General features: G+C 31.9%; 1 protein-coding gene across 2 annotated transcripts in view; it reads left to right on the plus strand.

Annotated features, from left to right (window-relative positions):
• LOC140439164 (1-phosphatidylinositol 4,5-bisphosphate phosphodiesterase epsilon-1-like) overlaps positions 1-22,572 on the plus strand; it is a 579,894-nt gene that overhangs the window by 117,844 nt on the left and 439,478 nt on the right. For both annotated transcript variants that reach the window (XM_072528894.1, XM_072528893.1), the window contains exon 4: positions 20,409-20,435. The gene's annotated coding sequence lies outside the window, so the exon portion shown is untranslated. The remainder of the gene's footprint in view (positions 1-20,408; positions 20,436-22,572) is intronic.

Raw genomic sequence — 22,572 nt, forward strand, 5'->3', positions numbered from 1 at the left:
TTTTCATTTCATTTGACCAGTTGATATTTCCCCAAAAGAGCAGGTAATTAAAACTGGGTACTTAAAATAAAAATTTTAATCCGAAACCCGCGTAAATATAGCGAACCGACTATACACAGACTCTGCTTAAATTCAGAGAGACAATTTCCGTACTTGACTGCTTGGTACCTATCCTTTAGATACTATTAAATTAGTTCCAAAGGAGTACCTCTTATACCGTAAAAATGTAGTTTTTTTAAAAAAATATCATGAGAAACACAGTCGAAGGCCTTTAAAAGATCACATAGCGTTATGACAGAGTCATTATACTTCTCAATGCCATCAACTATGGCACTCATCACATCTAAAAGTGCATGTGTTGTGGAACGATTCTTCCTAAACCCATATTGTGAACTAGTAAAAAAGTTATTTGTTTCGAAGTACGATATAAGACGCTTCTTCAGAATTTTTTCGATTATTTTACTAAATATCGAAACGATGGAAATTGGTCTATAATTGCATATAAGGTCACGATCGCCTTGATCGCCTAGATAAAAATAGGAACAATCTTGGAGTATTTAAATGAAGTTGGGAATATCCCGATTGAAAAAATACTATTAATGAGATGTGTTAAAAGCTTAGCAATTATTTCACTGGTGCTTTTGATAAAAGATGCATTTAGCTCATTAGTATCCAAACAATTTGAATTTTTTAATGTTTTTATAACTGCGGATACTTCTTGTTGATTTTTTGGAGACAGGAAAAATGAATTCGATGGAGCTGGAAATTTTTAATAGTTCAAAATTGTGTCGTCTGGTGTATTTGGAAGGGATTTTATAATATTCTCAGCAATTTCAACAAAAAAGTTATTGAAATAGTCACAAGATATGTTAGTTGTTGAATTATGCAAACCATTTGTTTTATTTCGCTCATAGTTAATTAGCTTCCAACACGTCTTGGATCTACTCTTTGAAGTTAATATCAATTGATCATATGCCAGCTTTTTCGTTCTCTTCAACTCAGCATTGTAATAATTTTTATATCTTTTGTATTCGTCGTAATGTACTGGGTTTTTAGTAGAATTATGACGTATTGTTTAAAAATGATTTCTCATATTTTTTAAGTTGCCATTGAACCAGTTTACCGGACATCTTCTGTCTTTAATAACCAGTTTTTTAGTGGCAAATATTGCGATACTGCAAGATTATAATTATCTATTAGAAACGTTGCTAGGTAATTTACATCAAAATTATCATTAAAATGTTCCAGTCTAACACGGATAAAAATGACTTTTGCTGAATTGATGTTAACCTTATACTGATATACTGGCCGCCATGATCAGAGAAACAAGGTTCAAGAACATTTGCCCAGAACTGATCTTCTTCAACATTTATCATAATATTGTCTATACAAGTGGTAGATGTATCAGTAATTCTAGTATAGTCATGGATTGTTTGTTTTATTCAAATGATAATACTATAGAAGTCAGCAAACTAGTATTTGCCGTTTTCGCAATAAAATTAATATTAAAATCTCTCTAAACTATTACTTTTAAATTTGACCTCATAATGGAACCTAAAAATTTTTCGAAATTTGTAAATAAAAGACTTAAAATCGTTACATTTACTCGATCTATACACTGCCAATACAACCGTGTTTATATCTTGTAGAACCATTCCACAAAATTCAGATGTTTGTGTAGTCAGTGTAATCAGTGATCGCGTGGCGTTAATTTTTGCACGTTTTCTTTTAACCTTCGAAATACGTTTCGTCTGTCTATTTATGTTAAAATTGCAAGCTAAACTAAAGATAAATCTCTCAAAAGCTGTCAAAATGTATTGTCAGCTCAAATTTATATACCCCCAAAAAATAGTACATTATATTAGTTAGTTTATGCCCCAGTAGTTTGGTCACTTCCTTATATATTAATTTGCGTCATTCTGCCCAAACACAATTTAACAGGATCTATTGTTCAAGTTCCCGCAACAACCCTAATATAAGACCAGCGAAGACCGATGGGAAAGTTTACAACTAGCGAGCAATCAAACAAAAACTGCGTCCCTTTGTGAATTGTATTTAAACGCCTTAAATGGTTCTTTGCTTTAAGAAGATTAATTAACCCTGTAAAGGAGTATTTCAATACAATTTGCCTTGGGCCGAGTTGATACAGGATTGTTAAATAATAATGGTGTAGGAAGGGAATGTTTTGCTACTTACAAAATATAATGCTATAATCAATTTTCTAGACATATACCATGTGTACAGTACGTAAAATAACTCGCTAACCTATTTTTTTTAAGAAAACCATTAAAGGATATCGTTATTATTGTAGTTTTATCATATAGATCAATGTTAATTTCATTTCAAATTTAAATTATTTAAAAGGTAGTATTTTTAAGTATAGTTTAATAATAATAACACTTTTAAGCCACGCTGTGCTCTGCTTTCATACTCACTGTATTTCACCTCACCAACTCAAAGGGTTTGCTTCTCTTGAGTCATTATTCCAAATCCGCGTTATCCAGAAGTCGAATTGCCTCAATATCCACATATTGACGCATGCGTTGTTCTTCAAGCACATTTGTCATTTATTCTCATCATCTTTACGTTTTCATTTTTAGGTATCGATGGATGGAACTGGTTTCTTACATACCATGGAACATTACAACTGTTCCTCGGCACTTAGTTCTGATCCTCTGGATTACTTTAGTGTCCTGGTCCAAATATTTGTTTATACATCATTAGTTTATTATCTATCCTAGATTCCTAGATCAGGCCAAGCCTTAAAAACACTATAAATCTAAGAGTTCCTCTACGAAGGAAAGAGTTCTGTTGATTGGGAAATAGCCACAGCATTCACAAGACCAAGCAGAAGTAGATGGGCTACAAAGAGTTTTGATAGGTACGTTAGAAAGACAGTGCTAAAAGATAAGCCTTTAAGCAATCGTTAATATGCATAACGACCTGATAAATCTACGGACTCATTGGATGATCTAAATAAGCTTATCTTAAAGTCAATAGAAGACAAAAAAAGATACCAATGGCCGCTTTTTGAGATATTAAAGGCATTTAATAATGTTACTACCAATTTTTTGGTTAAAGCAATGAGTAGATGAAACACTTGCGGTAATATGCAGGTGAATAAGGAGATCCCTGGAGAACAGGATAGCAATCTCCATTCTGGATAAAGTCACCGTCAAAGCAAGATCAGGTGGAGGCTATCTACAAGGAATTCTGTCACCTCTACTATGGGCAACCTTGTTAAATGATCTTCTCAAAAATCTGTCCACACAAGACTTTTACTATCTAGAATATGCTGGAGATATTGCAATTGTGGTCAGGGGCAAATTCGCCCAGGTTGTATCTGGGAGAATGCAAGTAGCCCTAAATATAGTTGATAACTACTGTAAATAAGTCTGATATAAAAACTGATAGTCAATGCTCAAGAACACGGATCATCAACTTCACAAAAAATACAGAGGTCTTTTCAGTAAAAGGTTTGCAAAGGAATAGACCAAATACCACCTCAATAAATCTATCTATCTATCTATCCTCTACGAAACGCAGAGCAATTAGATAAAGAAACAGAATTTTTGGTGAACAATATTCAGCAAGTGGTATGGGAACACACTCTTACACTGAAACCTAGGTTAAAACAATTGTCCAAAGGAAGTAAGGAACATGATAATTGAAAAAAGAATTTGGCAACAAACAAGGGCTCCTTAAGATAATACTTAACTGAATCGCAAAGTCAATAACACAGAAGGACTATCTTATAGCTTAAGAATGATTTAATTAATTCTTACACACAGGAGTTGCCACATATGTTCAAATAGCAGTTAACCAAATCCATGAATAAACAAAAAATGGAGAATCAGGCTGAATGAAGCTAAATCTACTCATGGTAATTTTACCAACAAACAAATACAATAGGTATATACTGGTTATAATCAACAATATCAAAGTACCATATGTGGTATAGCAGATACTGATAGGTATTTAGGTATAACCTTAGACGACAAACTACGCTGAAAGGCTCACGTCAAAAAAAGGGAAGGCCCATATATAAGGTATAAGAGATTCACGTCAAAACAAAAAACGGAAGGACCATTTATAAGGTATAAAAAATGTATTAGCTAGTCGGAAGAAACTCCACTCTGTGGACCAATAATAAGTTCCTAGTTTACAAACAAACGTTAAGACCTGTGTGACTTTATGGGTGCCCACTATAAGGCTGAGCTAGAGCAAGAAATATAACAATAATATAATGATTCCCGAACAAAATACTGAGAAACCTGATAGATGCTCCTTAGTACGTGTCAAACAGTGACCTCCATAGGACCTAGAGATCTTAATTTTAAGGAGAAGTAGTAATTTAGTTTAAATTGATCATTTATGACCAGATTGTAATTGTAATAATCGTCAAGGCTTCATCAAACGACCAGTGTACTGAAAATGGGATAAATCAGGAAGGAATATCAAAAAGAGGGATCAAAAAACAATAATTGAACTAAACGTTTACTAAATTTATATATGCAATCACTACATTGTTTGACAATGTCTATGAGCATCTTCATGTATAGCATTGTTCCAATCCCTAAAATCTCTAGATACCTAGTCAGATTTCCTAGTTTTGGATCCTAACCTCAAGTTAGCCTAAATTTACGTTATAGGGTGATCATATTTAAACAAGCAAGTCTTTGCACTTTTTGGATCTTTATTATTGGCTTTTATTGCCTTGTTTAGTGTCACTTTACTACTAGCGTAGCATAAGTAACTATGGTTCTGTAAATCGGTATAAATGACCAGATCATTTTAGGTTTCAGATACCATACTTTACCACAAAGCCTACAGCATGTCCAAAAAGTTCTTTTTGCTTAACTCCAGACTATTATAATCAGGTAATCAAATTGATACAGCTTTTTACTTAATATTTTAACTGAACAGGAAAAAAAATGTGATAAAATTTTTATAGAAATCGAAACGGCATTAAACAAATTCTTGCGACCAATAAAAAAGCATTTCACATCGAAAACAATGAGTAATCTCTCATAAACCGAAATAAACATTTCAATTTACAATTCCGTTTCAATTCTAATTTAAACACTTTCTGTTGGTATTTTATTATTCATAAAGCTAAATGAACGTTTGTAAACGAAATTCAAGCTAAACATATAAAACTGTAAAACTATTACATAAAACGCTTGATGAGGTATAAAATCTAAATGTAAATGCCGAAAAATTAAATTTCGCTGTAAAAGCTTTGTAAATGTTAACGAAGTATTTTAAAAGAGCTTAATATAGAGGTTTTTGTCCAATAAAAATACGTGCAACATGTTGCATATCAATCCATTTTTACAGTTATTATATATATACATATATATATATATATATATATATATATATATATATATATATATATATACATATATATATATATATATATATATATATATATATATATATATATATATATATATATATGAGCCAAAATGTGAGCTTTGTTATAGTCTAGCATATGACCAGTGTTTTCATAATGCTCAACTACTGCGCAAGTATTTTTGCCCAAGCGGTAATTCTTAAATTCAGTTTAAATTAAATATATGTCACATATTATTACAGTGGATTCGTTAAAAAAAAAACAAATTAATGTTCAATGTAAAAAAATAAATCAATTACTAATAATCTTATATTAATTAATAATTTTTCATTACTTATTTTCTTCGAAATGTTTTGTTACATCCTGATTTTCAAATAAAATTAAATAAAATTAAACAAAATAAATAAAATTCAATAAAACTAAATACAATTAAGTATAATTAAGTAAGATAAGTAAAATTTTTTACAACTGTATAAAATTAAGCAAAATTAAGTAAAATCAAATAATTTGTAGGTTTAGGTAAATATAAGTGTTATAAATAAACTAATTGTGTTTTTAGTGTTCGACTTACAATTATTACAATAACATACTCTGATCAATTCAAAACTTTAGTAAATATTAGTGCAAAGTAATTGTACGATTCAACGTCCAATAAATTATATGACTCAATATCCAATCCAGTATCCAATTCAACTAGGAACTATCCAATTCAAGAGTAAGATATCCAATAGACCAAATGAAGACTCTGGTGGGAAAATCCCTACAACAAGCCGTCCATATGGTCAGGATCTCAACCAATGAAGACAGCAAGCTAATAATACTTACAGTATTACTACGTTTTAAAAAGGGCCCAAGGACTGAGAAGGATCTAATCCAAATATCATTAAGAATGGTTCAGCAAATATTTTCGTGTCGTCCGCGTAAATAGAGTTCCTTAATTGTATAACAGATTCAAGATCTCTAGAAGTTAATATATATATATATATATATATATATATTTATATATGAAAGATCAAGTGAATAGAGCAAACAGAGCCGCTGGCTGCCTAAACGAAACTATATGGAGAAATAAAAATATACGGCTACATGGAGAAATAAAAATATCGGGAAAGAAACAACAGGCAGAATTTACAAAACAGTCATCAGACCAATAATGACATACGCGGCAGAAACAAGACCTGACACAGAGAGAACAAAAAGGATGTTAGAAACAGCAGAGATGAAAACACTTAGAAAAATTGATGGTAAGACACTATGGGACAGAGCTAGAGGTACAGATATATGACATAGATGCAAGGTAGAGAACATCAAAAACTGGGTAAGAAATAGAAGAGTAGAATGGGACGATCATATAAGCCGAATGACAACAAATAGAGTAGTAAAGACGGCAAGAGACGGTTCCCAATAGGAAGACGATCAGTAGGAAGACCACGCAAACGATGGAAGGACAACTTACTGGAGGCACATTGAAAAACAGACAGAGTCATGTCTATATAAAAAGAAGAAGATATATATATATATATATATATATATATATATATATATATATATATAGATGTTCGGAAAGATTTCCGCGGTTAGTACAATTAAACCTAGAGCTAAGATTAATACTATTATACAAATTAATATTAAACTCACCAGTCTTCCGGGTTGAACCGCGTCGATATCCATTTTGCCGAGCTTTCAACATGCTCTCTGATGTCTTCTTCAGGGTTCCCGAGGTCTCAGTCTCCCGAGCCCCCAGACACTACTACACTCACTAGTCACTTCTAGTTCACTCACTAGTTCACTACTACAGTAGTGGGCAAATATTGTTTTTATTTCTCTTGATTTAAGAATTTTGTCGATTTTGTCAGTGACACTTTTGATGTAAGGAAGAAAAGCTTTGGTATGATAAGGGTCTGAGCTCAATTCAAAGTCCAGCAATAGTTCTATTAGTCAGGTTATTGGATGCTATATGGAGTAGAAACTTAGATATTGAAATCCCAATCCATAAAAAATTAGAGACATTCAAAGTGGGGTTCGTTGTTGATCGAGCAGACTAAAGCCACTTTGATATTCGCCAAAAAGCTTTGCTGAATACACACTTAGACGACCATATTAGATACTCGAAAATATTGTGTATACTGTGTTCAGACGGATTATACAATAAATAAAAAGAAAAGCTGTATTTTTAACCTGTCTATTTTATTATCATAATCCCTTTGTTTCTCATTTTCTTTTTCCTGTAGAGGTTTCAAGCTAATTTTTTAAATTCTCCCATTGATCATTTCTTTTTTCGTAGCTTGCAACGTACTCATATAATTTATTAGCAGTGTAAACAATAAATCCGGCTTCATATATTTTGGCACAAAAAAATATAATAATTATCCGTCAAAGAAAATACAAGAATGAAAAAAATAATAAAAACTTCTGAACCTCCCTATAATTTTCGTTCGCGAATGTAATAAATTAGGCGACTCATACCTTAACCATCCCCATTTTTTCTCGTCGAAGGCTTCCTATTATACTCGTAATGTAGTCAATTAGAGGCCTATGTCTGAGAGTCCGATTTCCTCCGTGGTGTGTGTTCTCCGACAATTTGGGGGCTATCAGAGCCGAGCAGTGGAGTGGGAATTTACGTAATAGATCTTGAGGTTGGTGGGGCAGAAAAAAACTCGTGGATCAAGTAATTAATTGGAGGAGATCGATTGTGAGTGATGGGGCATCGTTTTGACGTAATTCCCGTGGGGTGTATGGATATTTTAACGATTACAATAGATTATTATACAGTGTTTTCATTAGGAGCTGTATACGGAGTGATATTAATGGAAAAGAAATCTGTGGAATATCTTACACGATTTTTTAAATAAAAGTTAGGTAATATATCGTAATAGCCAAACATCGCATCGTTTGATTCAATTTAATGTCAAATGTAATAAAAATATGAATAAACATTCATTAAACCTCTTGTGAGATCCTGAACAGTCAATAGAAAATATGTGTCATAAATTTCGTATCTAAAAGCAACTTTTGGTATTACTAGATATTATTAGTATTTTGAATAAAGCCTTAGACTTCAAAGCTTTTTTTGTCTTTGTATGGTATACAACCTTTCGAAACTTGCCATAAATAACGTAAGGAACGTTAAAGAACTGAGCTTCAATGAATATGAAATATCATGTCGTAGAGACACAATGCAGGTCTGTTAAAGTTGACACAATCTTCTCTCCTATATATGCTATATATTGTTCAATGGATGAGAGATAATTCTCAGTTTCTAATCATTTTTATACCTGATCTTTCATTCTTATTCTTCATGTTTTAGTGCTATCTGCATTACTACCGAGGTTGGCAATCATTATTGCTACACTAACTTTAGAAGCAGCTATTTTAAAGAGTTGTTCTTAGTTGTAACAATACCGTTATATTAAGTTTTTCAACCAATATATAAATCTATGCTACAATAAACCTTTTTTCTTCTTATAATGATCGAAGCAGAAATGCTGAATGAAAGCTTTTGCTGAAAGATGTAAAGTTTTGTATATTTCATATAGTGCAAAGGATAGTAGACGATATTATAAAATCATTTATAATTATTCATTCGGTTATAACCATCAAGGTAGATGGCAATTTTGTACGCTAACCACATGAATTGGAAATTGGCCTTTCCCTGTTGAAAAAAATTCCTTTAATCAGCTCGAGTGACTGACGAAGCAGGGATACTAAGATATATATATATATATATATATATATATATATATATATATATATATATATATATATATGTATATATATATATATACATATATATACTTCATTGCCGATTTTTTGTATTATTTTAGTTGATTTTGTGGTACATTTAAGATTATTTTGACCTTGACTAATATTATAAGAAATAAAATTACCATTTTATAATATTTTTTGCACAAGATTCCACCAACGGGCTGGATTCTAAAATAAGCAAAAAAGCCGTTTTAATCAACTTAATAACATAATCCAGTCGGATCCTGCCCAGCTTTAGCCCTATATAAATAAACTGGTAGAGTCGATGGCAAAACGAAAAGCTATTTTATATGTTGAGAATCGGGATGTATTGAAAAGCTCTCCAGGCTTTGGCTGTAGTTTCTAGCGAACATGGCGTTTTTACTGGGATCTGAATTTTTTAAAGACTGTACAATAGATAAAAGAACTGCTCATCTATTTAGAATCTATACTGGAGCTTTACGGAGACATGAAATATTGATATTAGGAGTTGACTTGCTTTTTAAAGTTTAGTAAGTCTAGAATTGACAAAAGGTATAGAAATTTTTCCTAAATAATGTAAAATAATACCGGAATGTGTATATACACACATTTCTTATTGTCTCTTGAAAAAAATATATTATTTTCAGCTTTAAAAACTCAGAAAGTTTAAAGATATTCATTACAACATTTGTGGGAATTAAGAAAAATGTTTTTATAATGTTTCTATTTTAAATTAACTTGCTGCATGGCAATAATTTGGTTTTAGACAATCTGTTACAATCAGTTTTTTGACCCGGACAATTTTTTTTTTAGATTTTTTCGACCATTATAAACATAAAAAGGTATGTTGAAAGTTTTTTCTGAACTTGATCGTTTTTGAGTTTAAGGAAATGATAGTATTAAAAGGAATGAACTTGAATTAAGGTCCTTGGTGCACTCAAAAATAATATTTTTTACTTATGTTTTTGAGCCTGGAAAATCATCATAATTTTGCGTTTTTTTCAGTTTTAAATTGTTTATAACTCGAACACGATCAAGTGTGCAGAAAAAGTACAAGAGACCTATTTTGTTGAGAATAATCCAGAAATGAAAAAAAAAATTGTCTGAGCCAAAAAAATTGATTGTTAGAATTTGTTTAAAAAAATTGTTTAAAAAACTGTTAACAACTTTTCGCCTAAGCGATGTCTTGAACTTTCTGTTGGGAAATCTCATAAAGGAGATTATTATCACAAAAAAATCTCATATTTATGTAGTATTGTGATAAACATTAATGCTATGAAAAACATTCACTTTCTGACCTTTGATAACAAAAACCAATTTTTTTTCTAAAATTTGTCCAAATATATTACAATAAACCCGCAATAGTTTGTCTCCTTCAGACACGCGTTCGTTGTTAAATATTTATATGGAAGTTAATCTGCACACTCATTACACATGTAATGCTATAGGTAAGAAAGAGCAGAAAGAGAAAAAGAATTAGGTATACAGCTATATGGTGTATCGTTTGCTGTATATAAACATTTGACCTTTTGTAGGATTATAGTAAGTAAATGAAGGATTGAATCAATATTTTAATGAAAATATATATTTTTATTATCATATATTTATAAAAGAACTTGAATGCAAAAAAAATTTTTTACACATCATCATTCAATCTTCGCTTATCCACTGCTGGACATAGATCTCCCTCATAATTTTCCATCTATTTCGATCTTGTGCCTCTTGCATCCAATTCCTATGACAACGTTTTAGATCGTCAGTCCAACGTGTTGGTGGACGACCTCTGCTTCGGTAGGCATCATCTCTTGGTCTCCATTCCAGTATCCGCTTTGTCCATCTATTATCTGTCATTCGAGCCACGTGACCTGCCCAGTTCCATTTCAGTGTTGCTACTCTCTCTACTGCATCAGCCACTCCTGTTCTTTGTCGTAGCTGGCGATTATCTTGTCTCGTAGTGAAACGCCCAACATAGCACGCTCCATCGCCCTTTGACACACACGGATCTTTTGAACTGTTCTCCTTGTCATGGTCAACGTTTCGGCACCGTAAGTTAACACTGGCAAAACACACTGATTAAACGTTTTTCTTTTAAGGCATATTGGTATATCAGACGATTTGAAAATATGGTTCAGCTTGCCGAAGGCTGCCCAAGTCAGTCTTATACGACGGAGAAGCTCAACGGTTTGGTTATCTTTTCCTATGCGAATCTCATGACCTAGGTATTTATAGGCCATTACCTGGTCTATGGATCTTGTTCCTACGCATATATCTTCGCTGACTACAAGATTTGTCATCATCTGGGTTTTAGATATATTTATTTTCAATCCCCCTTCTAGCGAGGAAAGGTAGAGCTGATTTAAAAGTTCTTTGGCCTCATCTATCCTATCAGCTATTAGTACAATATCATCTGCAAACCTTAGATGGCTAAGCTTTTCTCCGTTTATGTTTATGCCCTTGTCGGTCAGTTTTGCCCTTTTACATATATATTCCAAAAGCGTAGTGAACAGTTTCGGCGATATGGTGTCCCCCTGGCGTACTCCACGTTGTATCGGGAATTTCTGGGTTTGACGATCACCCACTCTAACACTGGCTGTTGCGTTTTGGTATATATGTTTAATTATATTTATATACCGATAGTCAATTCGGCATTCTGTCAAGGCTTCCAACATTTTTTGTTGATTTACGGTGTCGAATGCCTTTTCATAGTCGACAAATATTAAAGCTAGTGGTTTATTATATTCAGTGCATTTTTCTATAAGATTTTTTATTACCAGTAGGTGATCGTTTGTTCCATAGCCTTTTCTAAAACCCGCCTGTTCTATGGGCTGATAAAATTCCAATTTATTTTCTAGGCGTTTCGTAATTATTTTTGTAAATAGTTTATAAATATGTGAAAGTAAACTTATGGGCCTGTAATTCCTGAGGTCGGTAGCATCCCCTTTTTTATGAAGTATGATAATTTCTGCGTTATACCACTGGGTTGGTGTTATTGCTTCCTGCAAACATCTAGTGAATAGTTTGGCAAGGACCTGCCATAATCTTTTTCCAGCCACCTTCAAGGCATCTGCCACTATTTCATCGCCTCCGGGGGACTTATTGTTTTTCATTTCTTGCACTGACCTTCGAACTTCATTGGGTGTTACGTCCGGTAAAATTTCAGATCCCTGATTGATTATCTTTGGTAATGATCCACTCCGGTTACATTGCTGTTCTTTGTATAGTTGTCTATAAAAACTCTCTATCGTATTCATAATTTGAATTTTATCCTCAATGATTTGCCCCTGTTCATTTCTTAATTTGTGGACGTTTTTTCTTCCAATGGACATGCTCTGTCTGAGTACTTTCAAGCTTTTGTTTTCTTCTATTACTCTAGTTATTTCCATCGTATTGTATCGTCTCAGATCTTTTCTAACTTCCTTTCTTACACATACTTACACATACTCTGCAGTAAAATTCATTGTTAATTTTGTTATTAATAAAAAAATACATTACAATACACTGCCACAAGTATTTAAAAATGACAACATACATAACTTACGCATATGTTTAATTTACCATGATAATAATATTAATAAAAAAATAATAATATTAAATATGTTTACAAAAGGAACATTTTTATTCTCGTGAGAGAAAGAGAGAGAAAATATATCTTCTGTCTCTCTCTTACCTATATCTTACATATGTAATGATTTTGCCGATTTACTCAATATATACGAATACACACAAATTTCCAACGTCGAACGCACGTATAGAAGTATAACTTCAAAAAATGTATGTGGAAGATAAAAATAAAAAAACCAACAACTCGGATTATGTTGTAAATTTTCATTTTATGTTAAAATTTAGCATTTTCGCGTATATTACATATATTTAATAAGACTAACTTTTATTAATGATTTTGAAATACAAAAGCCTAAAATAATTATGAACATTTAATAAATAATACAAAACATATCACATAAATAATAATATTAATATATATTATATTATATATAAAATATTATATGATATTAAATATATATACAAAAGGAACATTTTTATTCCCTATAGAGAAAGAGAGAGAAAATATATCTTCTGTCTCTCTCTTACTCATGTGTTACATATGAAATGATTTCACCGATTCACTCCCGCGCAAATTTCCAACGTCGACCGCGCGTATACGCGAAGTATAACTTCAAAAAATCAACTTCTGCAGCACACGTACACCAAATACTTTCACTCAACTCTTTTTTAATTTCTTCCCTGATGCCTTCTTTAATATCTCATTGTTCTCTCTTCAAACTTTTTTAATTCTTCTTTTCTGATTGTCACTGTCCAAAACCACCTATCTACATATACAATAAACTTTTTGTTTTTTTTTGAGTTAATATTTTTAATGCATTGAAACATTCACACTATTTTTGAATCATGACAGTAGTTATAGTTATATTCGGGATATTTTCTGAACAAACCCGAGCTTTTCGCCTTCTCAATTTGTTATTAGAAAATAATTACTTTATAAAGATAATTTTTTTACCTTTAGCTAGAACAAATCTAGAAGTCTAATTTGTATAAAATATTATCGTGTGTTCAATAAAGAGCCCTTTTTATATTAATCTAACATATTCCCTATAAGATTAAGTCTTTCTTTTATTCATACACTTGTAACTGTCGATCTTTGAATGAACAATATTATAAGTAACATTGGTTTTGAAAAGAAATTTTTTCTTTAGGTATTATTCTATCGTTCAGTAAACCGTCTTTTTCTATAGCTGACCAAAATGTCTTTATACAAGTGATTTTTATTGAATTATTGTCCACTTAGAAGAAAACTGAGAAGTTTTCTAATTCAATTATATTCCCCACATAGAATAAACTTGAAAAAAGGGATAAAATTGAATTATTTTTCGCCACCTGCTAAAAGCATTTCGGAAGTTTTTTTCTCCTGTGTTTGATAAAATATGACTTGTGAATAGTTTTTTACAATATATAGGGGAGCTGTGCATTTAACTTCAAATAATTGAAATGATTTTAATTGAACTCAAAAAGCTATTGTAAGCCGTAATATATTACAAGAAAGAAAATATGCGTCTCCTTTCTGTTATTGATATGTTTTTATTTACAGTTATAACCGGTGAATGGACAGAGGATAAATCGTAACAAGACTTTAGTTTAAAGTATTTTTAATTTATTCCTTTCACTACATCAAATTTGAGAACATCTGTCGCACAATTTGTAAAACATCGTATGGTCTGCAGACCAGCATATTAGCTCTTTTATGGATTCTATGTTTAGATTATCTATTAGTATTTCCCTTTGCAGTTCACAGTCTTTGGTATTATTAAGTCTAGAGCCCTAAATTAGATGTTTGAATTGTAGTCTCCGTCACAAATAAATCTAGATTCAAGTGTATCAAAAAAGTTTTTATATTCTGGTTGTTTAATTAAATGATTTGGTGAACAATATATCATTGAAAAAGTTAAAGGTCCTGTCCAGTCTTCTACAACTAAATTTGTGGCTTGAATATCTGCTTTTTGATACTAGGTTATCTGGTAACTTTTGAATGATGATTGTTTGTTATGATGATTATAATGATTGCTGTCCAACTGCGTGCAGTTCCATCTGTGAGTATTGTGTGATATATTGTTGTAAAATTGTATGTAAGTTTTTTATCGTGAAGTGTGTTTGTAAAATCATTATTATGTTGAGTTTATGATTAATTATAAATGAATACAACTTATCTTTGTATTGTATCAAGCCATTAGCATCCCATGTCGCAAATTTTTGTGTACTAGTCATTAGTCCGTTCTTGAGACAAGTGTTGTGAATATATATATATATATATATATATATATATATATATATATATACATATATATATATATATATATATATATATATATATATATATATATATATATATATATATATATATAACCATGAATGCAAAGCAACTGTATATTTATATGTGGTTAATCCATCTCTGTCTATGTTTTCCATGGAAAATAAAAGCGATAAATTGTTTGTTTGATAAAGGAATGAATAATTTGTCGTTTTGTAGCACCTTGGTCCTTCTGTTATTGCATAAAACAACACTCAACGTAAACAAACAGCGGTTACGTGCGTTTAGTGAAAATATTGTTAAACCGCCTTTTTCTTTTATTTAACTGTTGAGTTGTGCGAGCGACGTTGAGTAAAATATTAATTATTTTCCTTAACTCTAAACAACAACCCTCGGCTATTTGCCGTTCTTCCATTCGTTGAATATATTTGAAATAAGCCCTTAGTTATTAATTCATACAGAGGTAGGAGAAAGGTGGGTAAAGTTTTAAGGGTCTTCATTGTATTGTTATTAGTTAAATTTATGCTGGGAAATATCATCTTTCTTCATAGATTTCTGTTTTATACATTTCAACATTACTTTCAACTAACAAAGTCTTTCTAATTCCTTTCTTTATGCGCATATATTTTGACGTACAACTTTTGATCATCATCATCATCAACCCGGATTAGGTCCAGAGTGCAAGGTCTTGTGCAGTATGAATTCAGTATTTCCATATTGGATCCATACTTTTTACCTTTCTCCACAAGGGTAATGAAATTTCTGTATTGGGCTGTATACCATCAATTACAAAAGTTTTACTTAAAAATCATTTATAAAAGGTAAATAATTAAAAAACCTGTTCGGACTGCATCACAGAACGTTTTTGGACTAATAAGTCCATCATCAGTGTATTTACCAGGTAAACATGAATCAAGCCACTTAATATTTAGATAAAAACCCTTAAAATGGCACAAAATTTTGTTATTTATTAAATCTTTTTTAAAAAGTTGGTGTAATGTTAAAGTTTTTAACAGATACTCTGCGTGGCAACGTAAGAGTCCCAATTGGGGGTTTCTGATCCTAAGACAATGTCTCGGTATGGACTCTAGATGGCAATTAGTTGACGATGCATCAGAAACAGTGGGTAATGCCAATGGGTAACAATAAGTTTGGCTAGGACAAATAAACCAAGAATCAACTAATCATATTTATTATACATAAAAAGATATTAAATTGAAATTTTTATATTAAATTGCAATCAAAGCAAATCTTGCTACAGCTTTACAAAAAAATTTTTCAAATGATACTTATACATAGCTTCTGATGTTGTCTTCAGGTAGTTAGAGAGAATTTCAGAATGTAGTTGTTGGTTGCTAGTTCCAGTTGTCCATATTGGTATTAAACTCCATGTTGAGTTCTCATAGCAGCGGCCACCTACTGCAGTATATTATTTCCAATAGTCGACCATGTAGTTCGAAAAATCTTTACCTAAAAAGGTGCACAAACATTGCATTGAGCCAAGAAACCCAGAGGAAGATTAAACGATATAAATGAATTTTAAATCGAAGATCCAGCTTAAAGAAGAAAAAGACAATATGAAAAAAATATAATCCACCTCTACAGAATTTACAGAGTTGCCAACTGACAGATATACTTTGTCAATTGAACTTAGGCATAGAAATTTATATTCGTTTTATCTAATAGAACATAATGCAGTCTAAATACAGAAATTAGAATATCAAGAGAAAATATAAATTAGAATTTATATTATAACATAATATTTCGTAAGTAGAAAGGTAATCGAAGGATTAAGCGCCAACTATTTTTAGGATAAAAATAGTAAAATAAAAAAATAAAATTGAAAGAAATTAAAATAAAATAATTTTGTTTTAAACGACCTCGTATAACACTGCCAAATCTTATACTGAAAAAACGAGAATATCGAGAAGAGACCAAAAATGTAAAAATATAGAGGGTGTTCCATTAAAAGCAGTTTTAATGTTTTTTGCTCGCGACAACGTTTCGCGCCTTCCGTTCATTTTACAGTCGCCATAATTGTCCTACCGAGAGGCCTATTCACAGTAAGGTAGATAAAATTGACAAGCTTAGCAAAATTCAGATTGTTTGTATGATTTTTTGAGGTTCAGTAGTATTTTTGTCTCTGACAACTAAAGTATCTTGATCTTGTTTAATTTTTAACCAAAAGCTTCACTTATAAGAAAAATCTTTCGTTTCATTGATTTTTTTTAATTAAAAGTTAACAAAAGCAAGTCAGTACATATAACGTTCACTAATCGAAACGGTACATGCCTAACTGTCTAATTAAATAAACAAATACTACAACAAAAGGATGATGTAAAATACTTAGGTATGCACCTGGACCGCAGATTAACGTGGAAGAAACACATATTCACGAAAAGAAAACAGTTGGGTCTGAAACTCAGTAAAATGTACTGGCTAATAGAAAAAAGATTACAACTGAATTTGTACAATAAAATCCTAGTATATAAGTCAGTGATAAAGCCAATGCTATGGGATCCAACTGTGGGGATCTGCGTCAATTTCCAATATCGACATACTGGAGAGATTCCAATCGAAGACTTTCCGCATTATCACAAATGCACCGTAGTACATACCCAATGATCTTCAGATGAAAATTGTTAAAGAAGAAATTGCCAGTTACTTCCAAAAATATGACAGACGACTGCAAAACCACCCCAACAAGCTAGGGAAGAACCTTATGAGGCCCCAGGCAAAGGCTAAAGCGTCTTACTCTAAGCGATCTACCAACAAGATTTTAAACTTTTAAATTAATTTTTTTTTTATTAAACATTATATTAGAGTCACAAATAATTTTGTTACTAAATTTATGATTTACTAGGTTATTGTCCTTTTAAATACCTTGGCACCACAATCAATGACAAATCGGATCCACAACAAGAGATAAAAACCCGAATACAAATGGCAAGACAAGCTTTTGTGAAATTCAGACCATTCCTATGTAATCAAAACCTACATTTCGAAATACGCTACAGAATGGTCAAGTGCTACATATGGTCCATCTTGCTTTATGGCATGGAAACCTGGACTTTGAAAAAAACATCTATCAACAAACTTGAAGCATTTGGAATGTGGTCATTAATAAGAATGATGCGCATACCTTGGGTGGATAGAGTTCGAAACGATGACGTTCTTAAGAGAGCTGGCGTGGAAAGAGAACTCTTTAAATTAATTAAAAAACGCAAGATTGGTTACCTTGGGCACATATTGAGAGGAGCAAAATATGAAATACCACAGTTAATCCTACAAGGGAAGATCGAAGGTAGGAGAGGAGCCGGCCGCAAACAATTATCCTGGTTAAGAAATATTAAAGAATGGACAGGAATACACAATACAGGCGAGCTGTGTCACGCCGCCAAGAACAGAATTCTAGTAATGAGATAGTCGCCTACGCACTTTGGTGTATGGCATGTTAAGAAGAAGAAGAAGGTTATTGTCAATGGATAGTCTCCTGCAAGTCTCTTGTAATCGAATTAAACAATATACTTATTGTAATCCTTATTACAGATTGTATATAAATAGGATATTAAAAAAAAATTGAAATTTTAAAGACGTACTGCTTCAGTATGATTCCAATACAGATTGACGAAAACATTTACATCCTTGGTATCCAACCACAACTCTTGCAGATATTATCTTAGTTTATGTTTTATGTTATCGAATGCTTTCTCATAATCGATGAAATAGAGAAAAACATACTGTCGTTAATCTAAACAATTCTGTATGAATGCTTGCATGCTAAAGATCAAATTTTTCATGCTAATTTCATTGTTATAACCAAACTGACTCCAGCCACTTACATCTTCACATTTTTTAAACAATCTTGTGTGTTGTGTTTAAGAACAATTTTAAAAAGTGGCTCGTTAAGCGTATTAGTCGGTAATCCTTACATAATTTCGCACGTGGTATTTTGGGTAGGCTGATAAATGTAGAGCGAAGCCAATCTTTTGAAAGTGGAAGAAAGAAATCCAATTTTTCTTAAATACATACACGAATTGGCCATATTGGACTTTACCTGAAGGTAGTAGGAAGCTGCAGACATCTTTTCAAGTATAAAAATGTTTTTACTTTTACTACTGACTTTACCCAAGGTTAAATCGAACAAAGAACCTTTATCGACTTTCTAAATCCAACACAGGTAACTAGTTGATAATTCGTAGATATTGACTTGGTACATTTTTACAATTCTGCCATGTGCGAACTTCAAGAATGTTCAAGTGTTAAATACAATAAAGCTAATAAAAACCTTGTTTACTAAATTATGTATAAATCCTCATTACTCCAATTGACTTTATTCAAAAACCGCACTTTTTGTCTTGCTTCAGATTCCCCTACTAATATAATCTGGATTAGAACACGGGGCAGAAGCGAATTCGGAAAACTAACATCTGTTACGTTTGCCTAGAGGTATACAATAAAAGGGATAATAGCCTAGGCCTGTTATTATTAGCCGAACTTACAGATTTGTGCTTTCAACAATCTAATTGAAAGTTTATGTAACGAAAACTTCTTATTGTGTTTTCGGGATCTATGGTTTGTTTCTTGCCTTATCTTTCTTTCGCGTTTGGGATATGAAATGAGTAATTTTTTATAGAGAACAATTTGTTAAGTATAAAATGGTAATTATAAGATTCCCGATAAAAATGCATATAGAATTCTTTTGTCTATTTTTTTACAATATTTAATACACTCTCATGCATATTTCAATTCTTTCCTTTGTTTGCAAAGTCATATATTATAATTAGTAGGACTGAAATATTATTTAAAATTATTATTATTAAATTATTATTTAAAAATTCAATAATGAGTAATGAAAGGTATGGACTACAACTTTTTGACCGAAAAAGCTTTTTGGTTGGTAAATTATACACATAATATACTCAGTAAAGAAATAAAGTTAACAATTGGTCGTAAAATATAATATATACATATATTTCTAATATTATTTAAAATCTATATTTTAGTATAAGCGAATAGTGAAAGCACTATACTGAAATTAGATTTTAACTGCCTTTTCTGTATTTTTATTTACTCACGTTTTGAGTATAAGAAATCAGTTCGATAAAGGTTCATGTCTAGATGTAATTTCTTGTGGAATGCAAATTTCCCTATATCAGTTCATTCATCGTCTGTTTGGCTTTGAAAACTGTAGAAAGTACAGATTTTGGCAATTATCTGAGTTTTGGTTTCGGAATTTCGACTGTTTTGTCTTATATAGCGCCATACTTCTTTTGATGGAAAGATTTGATTTTACGTTTAGAGCTTCTACAGAACTGCTCAGAGCGATATCTCTAAGGAGTTCTGATAGGACGAAATACATATAAGCGTATAGTGGAAGCAGTATACTAAAATCAAATCTGAACTGTCTTTTCCGTATAATTTTTAACTATTTAACAGAAAGTTTTATAGTTTTTATTTGTAAATATCAAGATATATTAACAATTTCTTTATTGGTTACAGGACTCCTATAACAAGGATTCGTTCTAGGTAAGTGTCACAATATAATGTTTAAAATATTTGTAGGAAACACATAAAACTAAACGGATTTTTAAATTTAATGGTAGTTATAATTTTGAGTATACTTTAGTTTATATTTTAATTCGTTTTTTTAAGCAGTCTGTTACAAACTGGTCTTCTTCTTCTTCACGTGCCATCTCCGCGATGGAGGTTGGCAATTATCATGGCTATTCTGATCTTAGATGCTGCTGCTCTGAATAGTTCAATTGATGTGCATCCGTACCATTCCCTCAAGTTACGCAACCATGAGATTCTTCTTCTTCCTATACTTTTCTTGCCCTGGATTTTCCCTTGTATAATTAATTGAAGTAGGTTGTATCTCTCATTACGCATAACATGCCCCAGGTATTGCAGCTTTCGTGTCTTGATGGTTTCCAATACTTCTATTCTTTTGTTGATTCTACACAACACACTACAGCACACCTACAAACTGGTCGCACTGACCCATTTCTGACAGTACCCATTTTAAAATTCTCTAACTCTGTAACAGCTTGTACAGGTCTAGTTAATGAAAACCTAACCCAACTTAACCAAACCAAATCTAACCATATATTTTGGACTCACTTGGTACTCTCAAAAGAGTGTTTTCCGCTTGCAATTTATTGTCTAGCTCTTATGGAAGCTATGATTAACTGATTTAGGTCCTTTGGTATAGAGTTTGTATCTTAAGTTCCCATGAAACAGTCACATTGTAGGCACGAGTTATATCCTCGTGCTCCTAGTTCTAATTTTACCCATGTAGAGGTTTATCCATCTAGATAGATATTTTTTCGTTTTTACAAAAGTAATTTATGCGAATTTTTGCTTCCCTCAGTTTAAGCGTCGTTAATACTTTTTAAATCGCTCAAAGTAAAGTAGATGTCTCAGCCTGCATTTAAAAATAAATTCTTATACTAGCAATAAGCAAGGCAGAAGTCCTCTTCCCCTAAATACCGCGGTGATGTTGTTCTCTCAACTACGAGGATAATGCTTTTGTGCCTTTGTAAGGTGTGCTCGTACTTTCCGCTGAAGGTTTTCTATGTCCGTTTTAGTCCACTTAATATACTCCAAAATAAATATTTTTTTCTTCAAACGTCAAATAATGATGACATTACTTATCTAACTTGATCCTGTCAAAGTTTGATGTCTCCGCCGGCAGCAGTTTTTTTTCCCATTTCTTTACGGCGGAGGGAAAAATGTTGTCATGGCAACAATATGAAACATGTCACAAAGCAACAATACAAATGTCATTAACAACAATTAAACATCATTTTTATTTATAGTAATATTAAAAGTACAATTAGTTATTGAGGCATTTTCAAAATTGAAACCGTGCAAAAATGTTCCCGACTCTTGATACGCATTGGTAATTGTTGATGATACTGATGGTCGAGAACAACTTTGAGCAATTATTCCCGATGTTGGCGGCTTGCGAACAACAATAAGCTGTCTTTAATAATTGCAAACAACTGTCAAACAACTGTAACCACGGAGACGCAAATCCCACCGACGACTTAATTATTTTAATTTCTAACATCTAGACAACTTTGATAGTTGTCACAGTTAATTTCGAGTAAAAATAGCGTATGAATTGTACTATTTATGGTTGAAAATTGCTACGTTTAAAGAAAAAATAGTATACTTTATTCGGCAAAGAAGAGACTTTTCTTGACTTGCCCTCTATTACGGGCGCGTCAAGAAAAGTCATGCTTCTCCGCCTCATAAAGTAATATACTATTTTATCATTTGGTACCTTTTTTCTCTACAGGGTATCCTCCTGTTATTATCATTATATGAGAATCTTTTTATTGAGTCTTGGTTGTTTCTATTCCTTTTTTGTTTAAATATTTCGCTTCATAATTGTTCCACTAGAAGATAAAGAATAGTGATGGTCACTTTACACAGAGAAAACCATTGAGCCTTGCGTTTCGCCTGATACCCGGAATTAAGCTTAGGTTTCACTCGATCGTGCCACTTTATTCTTTTTTGTAAAGCAGTGTTGAATCTAGTCTTATTTTTGAATTTTAAGAGTTTTTTTAAGTGCACATGTCATTTCTCTGAGTTGGCTAGTGTGACTTTTCATCTCTATGGAGAATGATTCGACTTACATGGTTTTAATTTCATGGTC

This window comes from Diabrotica undecimpunctata, chromosome 4 (genome assembly GCF_040954645.1).
Source record: "Diabrotica undecimpunctata isolate CICGRU chromosome 4, icDiaUnde3, whole genome shotgun sequence".
NCBI classification, from domain to species: domain Eukaryota; kingdom Metazoa; phylum Arthropoda; class Insecta; order Coleoptera; family Chrysomelidae; genus Diabrotica; species Diabrotica undecimpunctata.